Below are 12,751 nucleotides of genomic sequence, written 5' to 3'. Positions count from 1 at the left end.
AAAATTATTGCAAATAAACAAGCTGCAAATCCTCTAATGCCAATGGTAACTTTTATTGTGCAAGTTGTCATTTACATTAGATGTTTTGTAAAATTGTCTACAAATGGCTTAAAGCAGATTGCAAAATTCTTTATACAAATGGTCACTTTTATTTCGCAAGTTGTTATTTTTGTTTCATGTTTAGTAAATTGTGTGCAAATAGTTTAGAAATAATTGCAAATAAAGAGGCTGCAAAACACATAATGGAAATTGTTATATCCATTTCAAAAGTTATGAATCACTTCACAAATGTTGTCAAAAGCTACCTTTATTTTATGATGCCCAAAGGTAAACATAATTAGTACATGTTATCAATAACTGTGCAACAATAATGATTCAATATGTTTTTGTAAACAAATTTCATCTACAATTGTAAGTCAAATATCATAATAATAGTTGGACAATGCATTTGTCTGTGCAAATGCTATACTTCAAGTTCTTTCCCAACACAAGAAATTCTTTTTGAAACAACATGCATGTACCCATTCTTTACTTTTTTACTTGGCTCTCTTTTTAATACTGTTTTTCCTTCCTGCAAAAAACACAATCTCAGTCATTCACTGTACTATATTTCTTTTACAACAATCTAGTCATTATCAAAAGAAATGTAGTTAATTCTATTAAGAAGTATAGTAAATTCTATAACCCACTCACCTTAATTTGCTTCACAACAATATATTCATTAACATAACAAATCTGGTAAGCTCCATTACCAAATAAATTCAATTCCAGTAACAAGTAAACTTTCTTGGCTTTATAGAAAAATATCAACACAAATATAGTCATTCACATTCCAAGCGTTGTCATTTCACTACAAACCAACCAAGACTATTTACTACTTAAATAACAAAATGTACTGCTCAGGTATTAAAATTTATTACTTGTTCTTGAATTATGAGAACATAGCAAAAAATATAGACTAACAAGATAACAGACTTTAAGAACAAATTTAATTAGAAGATAGCAAAAAGTTAACCAATATAAATGGACCCCATTATAAAGACAAGAAGTCTTAGGAAAATCCTATAGAATTAGAAGATTGGTTTCTCTGTTTATTACATTAAAAACAATAAAAAAATTGAAAGTAATAAATTTCAAAGACGCATCAATGCATGAGCTTAGTGTGAACAACATTTAGGAAAAATGGGAACAAAGTTACCCCTTTTGATGTTGATGGTTCAATGGTTGAAGCTTCTCACAGATGCTATGCACATTTCTCACTAAAACTATCCTCAATGGTGGCAATGCAAGTGGATGACGTCAGAGAACAGCAGTTTTATGGTTTGGGTGAGTCCATGACTTAGGATAACGAGGGCTTCACAATTTGGGTGAGTAGGAAAGTTAGGAGATCGACAGCTTCCTAATTTCGGTGAGACAGCAACTTTGGCAATTTTGGCATTTTGGAGGAGATGAGTTTGGACGAGTGAGAAATTTTGGAGAACTAGGGCAATGAACACTTTTTCTTTTCAAACCCTTTAAAGGGCATTTTAGTCTTTCTATCAAAATTTGAGCATGCAAAATTCATACTTCATGCCCGTTTGGTCAGTTTATTGATTTGGATGATCTTTTTGTCTTTTTCAATTTTAGTAAGTATTTTCTAGTCATTTTTCCATTAAAATATTTTTAAAAAAATTAAAATATTGGATATATTTTAAGTGCATGTATCCTATAAATTGGATTACGCCGCCATCTTATTGATAGAATAGGAGAGAGGTTTTAATAAACACTGAGAATATTTATTCTGACATAGTTTTTCTGGTATTAATTGAAGTAGTTTTTACAATTACGTTCAACATCTTAAAGTCTTTTTATACTTTATCCAGCACTCTTTAACATATTTTTTCTAGCTTGGTACATCTAATACTTTACAGTATTTTATGCTGTAATTTTATCCTGAGAGTATCAGTTCTTTTAGGAATAATTTTGCCTATTTTTCTATGACTAATTTTAATATCATGATTAGCGGCTTAAAAAATCTGTTAAGTAAATATGTATCAAGTATCTTAAAATCTTTTTTTATTTCTTAAGATGTTGGAATTTCATAGTGACGGTGAATCACAAAATACTTTAAAACAAGTCTCGAAGCTTGAAAGCTTGACGTCAATCTTGAAGCTTGAAGACCCTCGAGTTCAGTTCAACCGAAAAGCAGCTAACTTCAAATTAAAACATGGCCAAACAAAATTGAAGAGATAGTAAAAGAAAATAGCATGATGGAAACAACCCATAGTAGAAAGCTCTAAGTGGTATAAGCAAGCAACTCACCAGGCTATCACCAATTTCAAATCAGGTCGCAATAAGCGAAGCATTCCTTGGCTTTGAAACTTTTTCACGAATCCTTGAAGTTCAATGAACACTTGGGTTTGCTTTTGTGCAGATTGTAAATTGCAGTTGACTTTGTTTTCAATTTGTTTAGTACTATATCTCATGTCCTTAATGCAAGAGTTAAATCCCTAATTTACAAAAATTAAGAAAATTAATTAAGTTGGTTAGTTGTAATAAATAAGTGTTGTCTTCTATAAACTATCGTCGTTGTTAATTATGTGCATTAGATCAGAGCTACATTTTGATGAAAACCCTTTAATATGTGTAATCATTTTAGGAATTACGTAGGAACAAATGGATAAATGTTAGAGGCAAAGAAAATTGGGATTTTATATTCATGACCAAATTAAATCTCTAACTAAGTCTTATATTAAGAACTAAAAATTGTATTAGAAAAACAGGGGCAATCTGATTTTTGAGTACAATCAAACACACAAGTTCGAATTTGTTAACATGAAGATGCTCAAGAGGACTGCTCAAATTTGAATATAATATTTGGATTTGAATTTGTTTACCAGTAAAAGTTGTTTAAGGAGAATGCGTTCATTTAAATGTAAAATCCAAATTCAAATTTGTGAAGCCTCAAAACTAATGAGAGGAAGGGATATGATTACCAAACTTTAAGTCGATATAACTTTATCAATTTAAATTTAAAAATTGGGGAAATAGGCTATCATTAGAAAACTTTGAGTCTACTTTCTAATGTACTAACACATGTTTAAAAACTCTGCGCATTTTGAAAGATATTATCAAAACAGTGAGCAAAAGTCAAAATCTCTGTAATTCAATCATATCGCTCAAAATATAAAGACTTTTAGAGCCTTCCAATAATATGTCATTCACCCAATTTAAATTTAAATTGAAAAAGGTATGTTCACTGAAAATTAGTCTTTAAATTAATTTTGTATGTGTTCATTCAAGTTTGTAAGTTTCTTTGTTCAATTGTAGGGATGAAGAGAGACACTACTTGAAATTTTCTAAACATATTTGAATGTAGTAAGTCTTGTCGTCTCGTGTATCAAGTTCTAATTTGGTTAACCTTGCAGAATGGTGCCTCCAATATTCGAATTTTATAATAAATTTGAATTCCCTTACCTTAGGTACTTTCTTCTCTCAACCTGCCTACTCATGCGTCCCTTAATTCAAATGTGATTTGATAATCAAACTTCAGAGATTTCTCTAATTTCATTAATTTTTATTTTATTTTAATTATTTTTAATGATTCTTTGTTAATGATGTTTGTATTCATACTCCTCCGGTCCTTAATATGTGACTTAATTATTGAGTTGATTTTGGTTCTAAATATAAGACCTATTTATCATATTTATCAATTTTTCCTAAATTACTACTATGGATACTCCCTCAACTATAATCAAGTAGAACAGGAGAGAGAATATTAACGAAAATAATTATAATGTTTTAGAAAAAACATGCCATATTTCTTATAATTAACCAACGTGCCTAATTTTTTTAATTTAATCAAATTAATTAAATAGGTCTTATATTAAGAACCAGAAAAGTATTTATTATCAGCATCTTCCATTCGCATGAGCTTCGGTGTGTCTTGCAGTTGCATTTGGTTCTTTATTGGTGACTTGCGCTGTATACGCCATGAGGCTTTGCTTTTTCTAAGATCTCGTAGTGACGTGTCTCGATGGTTCCAAATAATCCTTCATTTTTAGAAGGTTTTTGATCGACGAAACTTCCTTATTGGTATGATCAAAAACCTAGGCTACTGATTTGGTTGCTTCTGTAGCAACTTTTTCTTAACTCCTACTGGAAGCTCTTCTTGGGGAATTGCTTTTCGGTTCATATATTTTGAACGGGGACTACACCAGTTCCTCTCTTCAACAAATTGGTCAAGCTTGCTCAAGGAAGGCAAGAGTTTGCAAAGAGCTTCATTGCATGTGGACCTTTCGCATTTTAGTGATTTGTTGTTAGGTTTTTCCTTGGCAGTTTGTGTTGATGGATTTCTGTCTTTGTTGTGATGGGTCGGCCTGATTATTTAGGTAAGTTGGGCTTTGCTCAAATTTTCTAGATATAATGAGCCAACCTTTTAATATATTCATTGTTTTTTTAAACAAATTGACTTTTAATTTAAGAAAAAAATTATTTTTAAGTTAGAGCATGAATTTAATTAATAAATCTTCATTAAGGGTAATATGGCCATTTGACTAAGTTTTTACTTATTTTACTATTTTTTTAACAAAGCATACCAAACGTGCGCGAGCAAAATTTTTCCCTCCATTTCTATTCCCTTCCTTTTCTTTTTCATCATAATTAATTCTTCTCACGTAAAGGGCTCTAAACCCTCCAAACCCAAAAAAAGCTTGACACCCTTTAAAAAAGTTGAAAACTCCTTTGAGAAATTGAAAAGGAAGAACCTACAAAAATTAGATTTAATCAAAAAATTAGTCTCTTCTAACGTGACGAATCAAAATTTAAACTCCCATTACTTGTTATTTTTTGGGTGTGAGTTAGGTTGCAACGTGACGAACCAAAATTTAAACTCCCATTGCTTGTATTTTTTGGGTGTGGGTTAGGTTCTTAATATACTAGTATGCTACACGGAGTAAAGAATTTACCTGAACGCCACAAATTACTTTACAACTATAGAGCATCATAAGATTGAGTCTGTCTCTTCATCTTCACTCTATCTTGGACTTGTTTTTGGCGGGAAGCAAGTGTATCGCACAAACCAAAACTGAGCAAATTAATAAAACGAGCATTGCAAAGACCCTCAAATGGCGTAAAGGAAGATATTTCTTTAGAAATTGAGTTCAATTTGCTGAGTGAATTACCATTGGCAACGTTGAAAACCCATAAATAGGGACTCAAAGGCTAGCTAACTCCATTTGCTTCCTAAATATTGTTAATACAATTCCGTTCATCTCCAGAGAAAAATTATCAAGAGCTTGCCTTATTTGTTAGTGGAAGTGGATATAAAAGAAGTTGGAAAATGAAACAGAGAAACCAGCTCTCAAAAAAATCAGGGTGCTCAAAATATAAGAGACGCAGAAGGTCAATCATAGGGATAATAGCAGGCACCTGATAGCAAGATATTAGGGAAGTGACAAATCCAAAGGCACCGGTCACACGGGGAGTAACTTTCGTGGGTGCCAATTGAAGCATTGATAAGCGCAAGAGTCCTCTCATTCGACATTTTCAGTTTCGCACAGTATTGCTCATTCTGCACTCATGGGGAATGGGGTTAAATGAAATGTAGTTTTAGAACAGAGGAAAGCACTGATACCGTCCCAAACAAGATTTTTTTTTTTTTTGGGGGCGGATGAAGGACCCATACATCATATTTATTACTGTTCTTGAGTTCCTTCTCTAACTTCTTCATTGATGCAGAGAGTCTCCCAAGCTCCCCAAGCTGATAGAAGTTAGAAAACACCATAAAGATGTTAATAGAGGAAAGAGAAAGGAGCCTTTCCTGGTATGTACACATTAAAAGTATTGGGACTAGAAAGGGAAGCCACAAACCTCAACCAAGGTGCTACACACTGAGGAACCCATCCAACCAAAAAGCGATATTCGGCCGATTAGCTCAGTACGTTCTTTGTTCTGTAGTTGAACCAAAAAGGTTTACATGTATAACTTGATTACTCGGTGAAAGTTTCACATGAATAATTCAAGGAACAAAAAGGAAACACTTTGATTCCTACCTCGTAGATGCCTGATCTGCCAAGCCACACAAATTGATCGAGAAACAAGAAAGTTGACAGCAATGCATTTTTGGGCTGAAAATAGCATTAAACACTATATCAAGGTAAGAATGAGGAACAAAATAAGAGGGTGATGAAAAGTTGGAATAACTCTGATGAAGCTTGTACCCTTCCCAACAAAATTAAGGGAAGAGGAGTTCCGCATGGAGCTGGACTTATCAAAGCATGCAGATCGTTGAGAAACTGCATATCAAAATATCAATTAGTTTGCAACTTCTTTTCTATGTTAGGAATTCTTCTGAGTATAAGAAGAAATAAATAGCTTGCAAAATAATTTTGAAACTGTCCATTACAATTTACTTTCCAATTCTGTTACTGCAGAAACAAAGAATAACATTCACATCAGTAGAAATATTTCTCCATTTACATAAGTCAAGACTTGGCCCGAAAGAAAAAGGAATTAAGAGAATGCAGGTACGTCAAAAGATTTAGGGTGTGTTTGGATGACTTCAAACCGTGGTTTGGAAAAGTGATTCTGGAGAATAGATTCTGTGGAGAATAGATTCTGAGAAAAAGTGATTCTGAGAAGTGAGAGTGTTTGGATAGTTATTACCAGAAGTGCTTTTTACATGTGGAAATGACCAAAAAGGGTATAAGTTAATATGATAATTATATAAGGGATAGATTTTATGATTTATTTTGATTTGAAGAAATAAAATTGTTAATGAAATAATTTTTACTAACATAATTAATAATATATAAGATAATATAATTAATACATAATTAATATGTCTACATATATTTATAAAACATAATATTAAATATGTTTATAGAAAAATGATTTTTTTTATAACAGAAAAATATTAATTTTGTTTAAAGATTGTAAACGTGAAATCCCATAACATTTTTTCACAACTACTTTTTGTAATAACATACTACATGTATAATAACCTCTGATGTTTAATACAATTAATTAATTAATTGTCACCACACATATATATTCATAAAATATAAGAGTGAAAAATATTTTTAGAGAAGATGAATTATTTTGTTGCAAACAGAAAGTCATGTATTTTTCATGAAGATTATAAACATAAAATGGGATGATATTGTTTGATAAAATAGAATAAACACGTCTTAAAATAATTTATTAATTATTCAAGTAAGTAATAATTAGCTTGAGAATATAAGGCATAATATTAATAAGAGAAATATAAATAAAGAAGTGTCATAATCATTAAGATGATGCATCGATACAAAGCATTTGTAATAGGTTTTGTTTTTAACTACATATTACAATCTATGATAAAAGGAAATAAATAAGACATGACTACTATCCTCGTATTGAATTAACAAGTTCGTCTCTTATGCTGTCACGAATCTGAGCCATGTAAGATGAAGATTGAATTGATGAATGTATACGTGAAAATCTAACCCCATCATCATCATCTTCTGCATAAGTACCTTCTTCTTCCAACTGAACGAATCCAGGATCAGTAATAGATGTCGTTCTAATAAAATTATGTATAGCCATCGTTGCACAAACGATTTTAACTTGTGTTTCAAAATCATAAGATGGCATGTTTTGTAAGATTGCGAACTTTTTTTTCCAAACTCTGAAAGTTCTTTCAATTATACTCCTTAAACTTGAATGGAAATAATTAAAGATCTCATTGTCATTTTCAAACCCAGATGTCCTCCGAAAATCAGGCAAATGGTAACGCTCCCGTCTGTATGGGCCGAGATATCCATTCGGTGTTGGGTATCCAGCATCCACCAAATAATATTTTCCTATATAAAAAATGAAATTATTGTAAATTATGTTTCTATTGTTAAGCTAAATATAAAAAAAATATAGGAAATAAAAAAATACCTTTAGGTGGATGGGGAAAGTTCATTGAAGGAGTTGTGAGGGCATGATCAAATATCCGAGCATCATGTGCGCTACCTTCCCATCCGGCCAAGACAAAAGTAAAACACATGTCCCAATCACAAACCGCCATGACATTTTGTGACACTGTTCCTTTCCTAGAGATAAATTTAGTTTGATCTGTTGCACTGACAACGCAGGAAACATGTGTGCCATCAATTGCTCCAATAGCATGTTTAAAAAAAGGCCAGTATTTACCAAACCGAATTTTTGTATGAACATGCCGGAATGTTGGATCTTTTGGTTTGATATTAGACATGGCAAGTCTACAGCATGCCATTAGGACATTATGAAAATGTCTGCTAATTGTCTCCCCTGAATGTTGAAATCTTTCTTGCTGCATTCTGCTACTAAGTGCATGCCCAACGGTATGTAAAAACATTGCAACTGATTCATGTATCCCTATATTTTTAGTTTCTTTTAGACCATGTTGTTGCAATTGTTCCACCAGACTTAAGAACACATCCCGTTCCATCCTAAACATGTTATAACAACGACTGGAGTTGCCATCTAAAACATCCCTTACCCATATGCAGCCTGTATAAGCACTTGTATGCCGAGGCTCCTTACACAAGTTCAAAATAGCGTATGCACCAACCAATGCTGCAACTTTGTTAACCCTTTTTTTCCGTCCCTTAGCATGCTCTTCCACATGTTTAATTTCATCATCCATATTCGTTTTATCCTGTGCACATACACATAAAGTTTAGAATTCCTACGTAGAAATTACGAAACATTTATAAAAGTTACAGAGTTGTCTGATTTATATAACAATCCACTGGTCACATAAAACATACACATATGGAACTGTCTAATATAATAAACAAGTCATAAATCCCTAGTAAAATGCTCTAAAATGGGTAGAAGTTGTTCCTTCTGATCCTTCAGAGCTGCATACATTTCTCGTGCATCCGGCCGTTCCATAAGGAGTTGTGTGCACCGTCTAAAGAAATCAGGATCACTGACAACTTCAGGAACTGTTTTCAGGTGAGACAGGACTCCCCTAATTGAAATGTCATAAGCACGCGCTTCTTCTTCCAACCTTCTAGCTTCTGCTCGTGAAATGACCTCATTTCCACGCTCGGCCTCAGAAATATTTGTTTCAGCAATCTTGCTAATTGCATCCGCTATTTTCATAGAGGGAGATGTGCGTTTCTTCTTGACTTCACTCTTCCTTCTGACCCCCAGTGAGCTACTAGGTCGACTCCTACCTCTGCTTGTACACCCACCACTGGTATCCTGCCTCAATTCAGTGTTGCCTCCACTACCTCCACTATTATCATTGAAGTTCACTGTGTTAAATTCCCCACTTATACCAGTTGGTGCACCTAAAATTTCATCACTATCTCCGGACCCTTCTTCCAAATCTTCATTCGGTGTTCCTTCACTTGGAAGTGTCATGGAAGAAGGTGCCCATGCTTGTGGTCCAGTTGCAGCCACACTCCCAAACAGTTGAGTTAATTGATCCTTAAATTGAAGTCCTCTTTCTCTAAATTTTTCGTAGTTTGGAACTTCCTGCACATTATATATCAATAATATCATAAAATATTCAAAAAAACAGTAAATATGCACAAAACATTAACAGGCAGAGAAAATGTAAGATCAAAAGGTTCAATAATTACCCTTATTTTCCTCTCCCACCAATCATCAGTTGCACTGACAGTATTCCTTTCAGTATCCCATCCCAATCCTGTCTCGCGAAGCAGCCTATCACATGTCTGCCACTCTTTTCACAGGGAATCATATTTGTTCTTAAATTGCTGTTTTTCGTACACTCTCCCAGTTTTGGCAGTAAACTTATCACGAAGAATATCCCAAGCTTTCTTTGTTAAGCTTGTACCTCTTCTTTCTCCTTGTTGCACAAGTTCAATGCACAGATCAATAAACACTTTTGTGGTTCTTACATCCCAGGAAGCTTTCACCGTATCCTTACCCATTATGCTATAGCACAATTACACCTCTTCAGTCATCACAAGTTAATCAACCCAAAATTATATGAAGTAACAAAAATCATATTATCTACTGTAATAAGTGAAAAAGTTGACCACATCTTCAAATCTCAATTCCTTCATCCTACCAAACCAAGCGCGATAAAAATTAACAAACACAAGAAATTTCTAATTTTACATGGCTGGAAAATATACACCTCCCTCCTATTTCAAATTTCATTATCTGTTTTTGCTTCAAAATACTAACTTTTAAAACATCAAAACTAACTAAATTATTATATATACTTTTTATTTTTCTTAACTTTTGTTGAAAGACGATTGGATGAGAAAATAATAAGAAAAACCATATTTGAACATTCATGTACCATAAATCATATTGTACTTAACCTTTGAAATAACTATGTATTACCAATGTATTTAAAAAAATTCGTTCATGTACATAATTAATACAAATGTTCATGATGAACGTACTAATATTATAAAGCACATAATTGTTTTTAAAAAATTAACATATTGTAGCAGCTTTTCATAATATTTGTTTAAAATTATATTCTTATCAGATTTGTCAACCGAAAGTACAAAAAAAACTAGCAGCATAAACTTCTGACCAAAATACAAATCACTTCCTTCAATATATACATGGATTTGAGTTATGATTCCATTTTTCCTCACTCTCAAAAGTTGGCCATAAGTCTATCAAAATCCTTAATACAACAGTACAGGACAACACATTTCCTATCTCGTTCCAAATCAGATCAACACATTTACATGATAATTAATTTAATTAAAGTACTATCTAAGGGGAAAAAAAATTCCCAATACATTGTTTGACTTCACAGGCTTCTTCTCCGGGAGGAAAATCTGGACAGAAAAAAAAAGCTCCCACGCCAGGCAACAAGAGGAAAAATAACTTGCATATATATCCAGTAGAATTCAATTGACAGCCTTTCTCGTCTATAAAAAAATATCACCACATACATCCCTGCCTCTAGAACCAGACATTGATGAGTCCAGCTTCGATCCGCAGGGAAATTTTCCAGGAAAATGTTTATCAAATATCAATTACCAGCATCTGATATGTTCCCCCTTCGTTTCATAAAATCAAACTACTATGAAACCAAAGCAAGCAATAATTATCTCATGCCTTCGAATAACATGCCGGTCAGTTTTGGAAAAACCTGGTTGAACAAATTGAACACTAAAATCATTCCAAAAATCAACATACCACGGTGCAAATATACTAGCCACGGTTCTAAACAAATTCAACACAGGAGAGCTACACGGCGAACAAGACGGACCGAACCTCTGGTTCCACACGGCGGTGCAAAAATCAGAGGAGGGACCGAACCACAACCACACGGTGAACAAATCAGAGGGACCGAACCACAAGTTCACAGCGGTGCAAAAATCAGAGGAGGGACCGAACCACAACCACACGGTGAACAAATCAGAGGGACCGAACCAGAACCACACGGCGGTGCAAAATCAGAGGGACCGACCAGAACCAAACAATGAACAAAATTCAGAGGGACCGAACCAGAACACACGGCAAACAAAATTTGAACAACATGCCGGTTGCGAATGGGAAAAATGCATGACTGAACAAAAGCCGGAGAGAGCTAACCTGAGCTAACCAGATTCGAGCTAACCAGCGACCTGACCGGGCGAGCTGAAGAACGAAGCTTTCGAAATGGAGGATGGACGGATCGGACAACCCAACGCTTGATCTGGTTTTGGCGCGCCGAGAAACACACAACCAGCCCCTGTTTTCACCAGCCCAAGATGATCTCACCGGTGAAGAAACTCAGAGCACCGACGGCGAAGAAGCGAGCTGATGGTGACGAGAAGGCGAAGACGCGAGCCGGTGAACAGGCGACCCGATGGATGAGCCGGCCGAAGAGTCGAGCTGGGTGAGATTCGCGAATGGTTCCCAATTATCAGAGAAATCGGAGTCGGCCAGCGAGAGAAGGATGACTGTGTGTGGGTATTATTGGTATGACCGTTGCCCCCTTCCCGAATGGTTCCCAGAAGTGACTTTTTTTTTATTTTCGTAGAACCATGGTTTCACCGGTTGAAACCATGGTTTCAGCTGGACCACGGTTTGGGCTTCTGGACAGGGTGTTTGGATAGCATTTTATCCAAACCATGGTTTGGGCTTCCAAACCATGGTTTGGAGGTGCATCCAAACGCAGCCTTAATCCATTTATATAAATTACAAGGAGTAAATTATCCAAAGGAAAACAAAAACAGTGAATATATGAATAGCATAATTGTTCAAGATTAAAATGGATAATCTAACCCTGAATAGACGAAAAACTTTGCGAGCCAAAGTGGCTGATCTGTCGACATTCTGGGCAGTACCAGGTTGCCCATCACTAGGAAATTTTGAACCATGCTGTATTGCCCTGCAGATTTTGTCCCTGGCTTCAGCCTTGTCAAGTATAAAACCAGAAGACCAAGTTCTGCTCTGGTTGCATCCACTGTACTCATCTTTTGTGCTTGTCAAAGCTGCAAAACAAAAGGCACAATTCTACTGTTAAATGAGGCCATCAGTCTTAGCTCAATAGAATTCTGATTCAATTGATAATATGCAAAAAGAATCATTTAAAGGAAAAGATGACTTGTACATCTATTGAACTCACATACAACAGTGTGCAACTTCACACGCATTGGAAAGAATAGCACAAAGGTATTCTCACACATTATGGAAAAAAAGCAATACAGTTTAGCAGAAGACAAAACCTCGGCTCATGTCACGCAAGCATGCAATTCATTTACACCGGCAAGTAAATGATAATCATGGTACGAAGTGTGATTCAATTAAGTCGATATGTTTAAAA

The 12,751-nt window shown here is 34.5% G+C and overlaps 1 pseudogene; it reads right to left on the bottom strand.

The window, feature by feature from the left end:
* Nucleotides 1-5,268: 5,268 nt before the first annotated feature.
* Nucleotides 5,269-12,401, bottom strand: LOC114730646 (peroxisomal membrane protein 11D-like; annotated as a pseudogene).
* Nucleotides 12,402-12,751: the final 350 nt, after the last annotated feature.

Source organism: Neltuma alba, unplaced genomic scaffold (assembly GCF_004799145.2).
Source record: "Neltuma alba isolate B1F8T4 unplaced genomic scaffold, ASM479914v2 tig00012750_pilon, whole genome shotgun sequence".
Classification (NCBI taxonomy): Eukaryota; Viridiplantae; Streptophyta; class Magnoliopsida; order Fabales; family Fabaceae; genus Neltuma; species Neltuma alba.
The sequence above is the reverse complement of the archived record's forward strand: the minus strand, read 5'-3'. Positions and strand labels throughout refer to the sequence as shown.